This window comes from Capsicum annuum, chromosome 4 (genome assembly GCF_002878395.1).
Source record: "Capsicum annuum cultivar UCD-10X-F1 chromosome 4, UCD10Xv1.1, whole genome shotgun sequence".
NCBI classification, from domain to species: domain Eukaryota; kingdom Viridiplantae; phylum Streptophyta; class Magnoliopsida; order Solanales; family Solanaceae; genus Capsicum; species Capsicum annuum.
In genome coordinates, this window is record NC_061114.1 from 37,276,889 (window position 1) to 37,286,137 (window position 9,249).

Sequence of the window (9,249 nt, forward strand, 5' to 3'; positions counted from 1 at the left end):
TAGATACATCTACAAGAATATTCTAGCAAATTTTATCTTCTAGCTATCTAAGAATAATCTAGATATTTTCCTAAGATAATTATCCTAAATATTATGCTAAAGTATTCTAGAGACTTTACTACAAAACTATGATATTAATTCACAAGATTATTCTAGAAATTTAACTAGAAAACTATGATATTCATTCTTCCAAAAAATCTACTTCAGATATTTTTCACACTCCCCCTTAAAGTGATTTTTTTGAAGCTATCCCAAACTCGTTGCAGAAGAACTCAAATGAAACTTTGAACCATGCCTTGGTGAAATTCTTAGAAGTTTTTCCCAACTCATTTTTCTCCTTCCAATGATGAAGATTTTCCATTATCAATTTGTCTTTGCTGTGTTTTATGATGTTAAGTTCTCAAGCCCCCCTTTCTCTGAACTCTTTCATAACTTCATTATCCGGAGACACACATGTGATGGAAAAGTTTGGAGCTCTAGTATTCAAGATTTTAGAACTTACTCTTTCTGAAGCAACTCTATAACACAAGGACATTTCATCTGTATCAGCTTCCTCATTTGATTCGATGACGATATGATCATCAATTTTCTGTGAAGCCTTAGCTCCATAATAGGATCCACCACTAGATTTCATCTCTATCTCTTCAATTATATTATATGTCTCTCCATCTAAAATTGGGACTTCTCTTTACACTTTATCATTCATTGGATCGTTATATTCTTCATCAACTTTAAATATTTTCTCTGAGCCAATGATTGAACTTGATGCAATGGATAATTGACCAGAGACTTCAACTTCTACTACATCTCCCTTAATAGTTTCTCCGATAATGTCATCACTGGCATATTGATTTTCAGACAATGTCTCCTCAGAATCTACTTCAACATCTTTCACGTTCAGACTTTTATGGTCAATTTCAGGATTTGCCTCTTTGATTTCCTTGGTAGCAGCTACCACATGTCCAGTCTAAACATCTTCAGTATCCTCTTGCTTCTTATTTGTGTATTTCTTCTCTACATGATAGATTGTATTACATCTGATATAATTTCTTTCCAAATTTATAAAAGCCAAGGCATTTCTTGCTCTACTCTCAGCTACTAAGCATCTTTCCCAACCTTCTTCTTCTTCAACAACTTTTTCAGTATGAACCATGTTGCTCTCTGTGGCTCGACAATATCTTCTTATATATCCTACTTTGTCACACTGATAACGTCTGAGAGGATTTTTATAATTGTCAAAAGACTCTTCCTTCTTTCTAGGTGAGCTTAAACCACATGTGAATTGAGAGTGAGACATATCTCTTGCTTTTCCTTTAACATTTCTCATGTCATTTACAAGAGCATTTCCTTTCCTTTCTTTGATGAATTCACCAGCCAATTATTTGGCTATTAACTCCCGTGATGACAACAAGTTCTCAAATTCCTCCAAGGATGGTTTTTGAGCCCAGCCCTGAATTGATGTCACAAAGGGAATATATTCTGGTTTCAAACCACGAATCATAATTCTTCTCATTTGTGCTTTAAAGATAACCTCATTCGGATTTAATAAAGAGATCTCAAAATATAAATTCTTAATCCTTAAGAAATACTCGGCAATAGAAAGATTACCTTGGTTGGCATTAGCGAATTCATTTTCCAATATTTGTAGTGGAGCTTCATTCTTCTTGTTGAACAACTGACAGAGGGTCCTCCATATTTCATGAGCTGATTTGAACCTTATAATATGATTGAATAAGCTAGAGGATATGGATCTCTTCAAAATGAACTCCATCTTCGCATTAGTCTGCTTCCACTTCTTGTATGGATTAATACTCTCTGGTCCATCGTTCGGAGGACTTGTGTTACTCCCGTTAACAATATCCCATAAATCCTTGTCCACAAGGTATAATTCCATACATGTCTTCCATGCCTTGTAATTGGATTGATTCTACAACTCCATTCCCAGTCCATTAACACGACCGTTTAAATCCATTCGAACAAACTAGTTGAATCGATCACAAACCCGATCTTGAAATAGACATAATTTAATCTATGACTTTGGCTCTGATACCATGTAGAGAATAGCAGAAGAAAGGTGTAGTTGGAGAGACCTTCTGCTAGCCCAAGATCGTTAACTAAGATCGGAAGATTCAACGAAGAAAAAGAAGCTAGAGAGGTGAAGGAAGATATTGAAAGAAAACTTGGGTATAGAAGAAGACTACTTGAATTGATTTAATTTTTGGTTTTGTTTTTTGATGGTTACAAATGTGCAAGACCTATCCCTATTTATACTAGTCTTTGGATGGTTTTAGAAATTCTTCTAGATACATCTACAAGAATATTATAGCTATCTATGAATAATCTAGATATTTTCCTAAGATAATTATCCTAAATATTATGCTAGAGTATTCTAGAAACTTTACTACATAACTATGATATTAATTCACAAGATTATTCTAAAAATTTAACTAGAAAACTATGATATTCATTCTTCCAAAAAATCTACTTTAGATATTTTTTACAGTATAAACAATCAATCCACTAGTAACAAACATAAAAAATCATTTTATTTAACACATGTTCCTGTCCTCATATACAAATTCAATTGCACCATTTTTAGGGTAAATAGTCTTAATTAGTTTTTCTTGAATTACTGTCCTTTCTATTGGAGTTTTCACTTACTTTTAAATCTGAAATGATAGTATCTTTAATTTATGAAGAATTTCAAAGGAATCAAAATGATAATATTAATAAATGAACCTTTGATATATATATATATATATATATATATATATATATATATATATATTTTGACCTTCTTCTAAATTACGTAGTTATCAAGTATTCAATTTTATTGGATTAGAGGAATCATTGGTTTTTATCTTCTACTTACAAACGTCGTGTGCGGCTATTTCAATTTTCCAAGGCTACGTTGATTCCTGAAACAATTCAACTAACTGTAAAGTGTAACCAATAGCTACATCAGCAATCCCCCTACGCTTTCGAAACCTGCCACCTCGGATGTATATAGGGACTCGATCCTGTTAACAAACCTCTTTACTATAATTTTCTTTATTGTATTACGTCAGCAATTTTATCCTCTTATGATCATCCTCATTTTGAAGTTTTGTTTAATGGATACGTGTTAGTCATGACGAATAATCGACTCAAGTCCACGTCACTATAGCTACATCTTAATCTTTTCATTATTTTTCTAACAATCAAATAGTCATAATCTTGTACAGTTAACCTAATATAGACTTGATATATGGGGGAGACCTATATATACATGGAGTTCACAACGTTTCTCCTCATTATAGAAGGTTCTTGAGTTTTTATTATATTATGATCCAAAATCAAAACGAATTTATAATCCCTATATAATAATTGCGTTCAAGAAAACGCTACCCCAGCGAATTTTTAGTGCATACAAATTCAGTGCGCTATATCTAATAACAAGCCGTATTGCTTCTTCTACCATGGTGCAGGCAAAATCCCCGATTTATTCTTCGAGTCCTGATAAAATTACAACAACCGATCCCGGGTGATTCCTTCACCAGGCACTTGGATGCTCGCCGGAGATCCGGTCACTACCCACTGGAGAAAAAACTTCGCCAAAAATTACGTGGGTTGGAGATAACGAGACTAAGTAGATCCTTGCCTCCGCATGCCCCACCAAGACCAGAGTCGGATTTGGGGTCCGTGGCAGATGCAAGAAAGATTTTGAGGTTATCAAAAATTAAGATGTTGAAATCGAGGCTACGGAAAATTGAAAAGAGTTCAATTTTGTGCTCTGAATTTATTGAAATTTGTAAGGAGACATGTTCGGATGATGATCAAGGTCTGGAATTTGCAGCGAAGCTGGATGAATCGGGAGATGTGATTGTTTAGGGAAACACTGTTTTTCTCAGGCCAGATCAGGTAGGTTTAGTGTGTCTTCTTAATTTTGTTATCTCCTGTGCTTGTTACTACTCCATCCCATTTTAGCGGTAGCTTTAGCTTAAAAAGGGTGTCCTAAGATAACTATCACTTTCAAAATTGAAGATTGAAGTTGACAATTATTTTAATTATATCCTTGATATTAAAAAAATAGTTTCTCTCAATAAAATTAATGAATTCTCAAAAAATTTCTATTAAAGAGGAATAACTTAGTAAACTACATCTCATTTTTATTGATTTTCTTAATGAGCAAGGAAAGAGCTAAAACTATAAACTATAGTTAAAGTGGAGCAGAGAAGAAAAAAACAAAAAAAAAATAGGGACTCATCCTTAGCTAAATACACCTAGTGGAAGTGAGGATATTTTAAGATCCAATATAGGGACTCCTCCAATAGATGGCTTTGAAATTCTACAACATAATTGTAGTTGGTCGCGGTGATCCTATATCCGACTGCATGAAAACATATAGGGGCACTAAGTTTATGCTCATCCCGAATTCACAAAGTGCTTTTCCAACTCAACATCACCAATTCTCATTGAAGTAGTAAACTACCTAGATTCTTCAACTGGTTGGGTAGCTTCTTGTCAATTCTCAGAGAGCACTCTTTAGTAAGATATGAAATATGGTCTCAAACTCTGTCACTCTTCTCTTGTTTATCACTATATCTTTAATGAACTTATTGCATTTTAGAACTTCACTTAGTACATCTACCAGTGGTATATTTAGTTGGGTCTGACTTAATATTTAGAGGAATTTTCTCAACATCCACTTATCATTCTTTTATAACAGTCTCTTTGGGAGAGAGGGTGTAGGTTTATCAAGTTATATCTATTCAACATTCTTGCATTTTTAGGAGATTCTCTTATGGACTAGGGATGAACTCCCCCTTAAGCGTGAAATTCTCTTTCATCTTCCTTGGAACCTCTTGCAATTCTCTACCATTTTTCAAAGTATACATATGGTTTTATTTTTACCATAACATAGCAAGGCTCCAGCAGGTCCAATGTTTTTCCTTGCCGGTAGTTGCCTAAACTGCTTCTCTAACTTTTGGATATTTTCCCATAGATTCAATTATGAAGCTATAATTTTGTCTACCATTTCATCTATGTTCTCTATCTCCATGTCAAATTAGATCGTTAATAGTGAAATCATTTAGCAAGGTTTGGATTTCTCAATTAGGCTTATACATAATACAACTACCACACAAGATGAATCAAGATTCATCTAAACCATTAACAAAGGTATGTCCCAAACCCCATCCATCCGCAAATAATAGGGAAAATCCTTAAACAGCTTTTGGTAGCGCTTCTATGATTGATTATCTAACTTCATAGTGATTTTGAATTAATAGATAGGAAGAATTTAGAATACTTCTCATGTTCTGATTGAACTAGTTGGCTACTTGTTTGACCATTCTTTTGCTTTCCCTAATAGTTAAAAGCGAAACAAAGTAAACTGATATATCCTTAGAGATATTAGGCGATTTGTGGTTGACATTAATATTTAGAAAATTCAAGATGTGAAATTGAGGATCATGTGACAGACTTACAAACTGCCCCTAAGATTGTATGAGCGCACCATTTATTGCTCCAGCTTACAGTGTCTTTGAATGCTAGGTTTGATGATAGTTTAAGCTATATTTGCCCTGATTTTCCCTCTATACCCAAAATAGATTAACGGACTTCATTGTGATACTCCTCTTCTCACCAATGAGAAGCATATAGATCTAGCCAATTGATGAACACTCAAATAAACTTACCTATTTTTATAGGCACAGGGATGTGGGTACCCATCAGAGTAATTAATTATTTTTTTGATCTTCGTCAAGCAAGCCAACTGTATAGTGCATGGGCCTTGTATCCTTAATCGTTTGTCATACTTGATTAGGCACTATTCTGATTCTTTTAATCAAAGATGCCAAAGCCTTAAAATTATGTAAAAATAAAAGTCCAGGTTATAAAAACAAGGCTAAAAGGTTTGAAGAGATGGATTAGGCTCAATGGAGGCCCAACATGACTCAGTACAAAACAGGAAAAATTTCAGAAATAGCAACTGTAGAGCCTTAATTATAACTTTTGTAGTAATAGTTTTAAAATTACGAAAAATAGCAATATGTATTTTGTATTTTAGTAAACGGTTGCTATAAAAATACACATACAAATAGGGTATTCATTCCTTATTTAACTCTAAAATAAGGAATGAAACCGTTCCGTATTTGTAGCCACCTTTTATGACTCTTTTAATTTTACCTTAACCATTAAAATACATCAACTTAATTCAAAAACTTTTTCCATAAACAGTAACTCAAAATCAAATTAAAAATAAAATAAAATTGGGTGATTCCAATATCATTGGGCAACGTTTCTGAAATTGACGAAATATAATTGACAAAAAAAATTCACGTCATTTACAGGTATGGATAAACAAATATTGAGATTGCTTTTTTTTTTTTTGTAATTGTGGAAATTTGTAGAAATGTAATAACAAGTTTGCTCAACATTCATAAAGTTCTTCAATTTTTTGTAGCGTATTTTGAATTTTTTGATTTAAAATTTTGTCAGCGATATTTTTTTTTATCAAATTCACAGTTTTATTTGTTGTTATGTATTTATAGCGACATAAGTTACAATTCTTATATGTTAAATTTTAAATTTTAAAAGCATATTCAAAAAAAAAATTGAGTGATTGGAATATCATTGATGAACGTCTGTATTTTACGAAGAACAAATAAATAAACAATGCGGCAATTATAGGTATGGATAAACAAACTTTAAGATCATATTTATTCAATTGCGAAAATTTCAGGAAACGATAAACAAACTAGATTTGATTTGTTATTTTCAAAAAATATAATTGCGAAAAATTCTAAAAATTGTATAACAAAATTGTGTAACAGTCATGGAGTTCAAATTGAGATCGTATTTTGAATTTTATCAATTTTTGAAAAAAATATTCTAAGCGATTTTTTTTCAAATTCAAAGTTATCATTGTTTATGCCATTTGAAAATTGAGATATAATTATTATACATTAAATTTGAATTTTAATCGAGGATAACTACTATTTGAACTTATATTTGTTTCCAGATGTATGTATTTATAATATACATATGCATTTTGTTTATATGTTCACTATTTATAATATACATATGCTCTTTGTTTATATGTTCACTGGCTACATATGTTTTCAGCTGTATGTATTTAAAATATACATATATAGTATGTTCATGTGTTCAGTGGTAGTTACAAATGTTTCCAGCTGCATGTATTTATAATATACATATGCAACATGTTTATGTGTTCACTGGAAGTTACATATGTATGTATTTATAATATACATATGCAGTATGGTTATGCGTTCACTAGCAGTTATGTATGTTTCCAACAATATGTATTTATAATATACATATACATCGTTTTGTGTCTATAAATCATGTACTCTTATATGTATTTTTTTCATATGCAGGCCATATAGTTCTATTGGCATATGGTGTACATGATTCTGAAAATGATGCATCTTGGACTTGGTTCTTTGAGATTCTAAAAGAAGAATGCGGTGAAAGAAACTGTCTTGAGAACGTATGATCTTCTAATTTATCCTCTACCACATAAAGATGACTGGGTAAAATCACAGAAAATATTGGAGGAGGTAGTTTTGCCCCCAAAACACAAGCGGCCCTCTAGAAGACCTCCAAAGAAGGATCATGAAAAATTCGGAAGAGATATGTTTGAAAAGAAAATAAAAATTGCTGTAGTTCATGTGGGCTTAAAGGTCACAATAGTCGTTCATATAGGAAATACAACAAATGAAAAGTTTGTTGATATATTTAATCAAAAAATAATTGTTGAATTTTTTCATTGAGAATTATGTTTTTCTAAATTTTGAACTTGTTATTGAACTTATTATTGAACTTGTTATAGTTTTAATGTTGCATTTATTTTACCGAGCTTGATTAACTTAATTTATTTTGAATATATTTTGTAAGACATATATATATACATATATATATACATATATATATACATATATATATACATATATATACACACATATATATATATATATATACATATATATATATATATATATACATATATATATATATATATACACACATACACACACACATATATATACATATGCATATCATGAAAAATATATACTCACACTAGTAAAATATGTATGTGTTAGTAAAACACGTCTGCATATAATAACAAGGATCCATACTTTTTTCTGAAAAAATGTATTTGCTTTAGACATAAAAAAATATGCAAACTGGAATGAACATAATTCATAAATATGTATTTAGTCATAATTGGGATGAACATATGTATTTTTTATAACTGAAAATACATATGCATTAGTCATAAATGCATATATATGGTAAGATCTGTGTGTATTTAACTGGGCAATTATATAACATATGTATTACAGAAAAATACATATTCAGATAATTATATATACATATGCATATCAGAAAATAAATACCTACAGACTTGTAAAATATCTATGCATTAGTAAAAATACATATGTACACTGGAATGAACATATGTATTATTAATAAATACATATGACTCATAAATCTATATGAACTTGTGAATAATAATACAATAACTAAGTATTGTTCAAAAATATATATGCAAATCTGTAAAAAAAATATATGCATATATAAGCATAAATAAAAAATACATATGCATTAGACATAGATACATATGCAAAAACAGGACACAACAAAAGTTAATAAAGACATATTGCTAACATTTACATAAACAAACCACCAAAATATACTATTTGAAAAGTTTAAACATCAAAAATCTAAATATATATCTAAACTATACCATGTATAACATTTAAATGTCAAAATAATTTAGTAAAATACATATGCATTAGTAAAACATGTCTGCATATAAATAACAAGAATCCATACATATTTCTGAAAAATGTATTTAGATTAGACATAAATACATATACAAACTGGAATGAACATATGTATTATTCATAAAGACAAAAATACATATATGACCATATTGTCCATAAAATGTAAGATTACAACTAAAAAAAATACATATCTATACTATAATAAATACAAATTTTACAATACCAAATACAAATACATAACTACAGTGTAGCAAATACAAATCTTATTTGTAACAAATACAAATACATATATAAATACAAATCTTATCATTATAAAATACAAATACATATCTATACAGTAAAAATTACATATTATAGAAATCTCGTCGGAATATACTGATCCACCGCTATTACATCATCGCAAAATCCATAAAAATTGGCTAAGACCGGATCTGAAAAATCAGCGAATCATCGA

At 30.5% G+C, this 9,249-nt stretch overlaps 1 long non-coding RNA gene and 1 pseudogene across 1 annotated transcript; both read left to right on the plus strand.

Moving 5' to 3' along the window:
• The first annotated feature begins 2,674 nt into the window (after positions 1-2,674).
• LOC124897934 lies at positions 2,675-3,900 on the plus strand (annotated as a pseudogene).
• Positions 3,901-3,906: 6 nt separating this feature from the next.
• On the plus strand, positions 3,907-7,843 carry LOC124898130. The gene is made up of 2 exons (XR_007054866.1): positions 3,907-6,332; positions 7,383-7,843. It is a non-coding gene; the product is annotated as an uncharacterized LOC124898130 (long non-coding RNA).
• Positions 7,844-9,249: the final 1,406 nt, after the last annotated feature.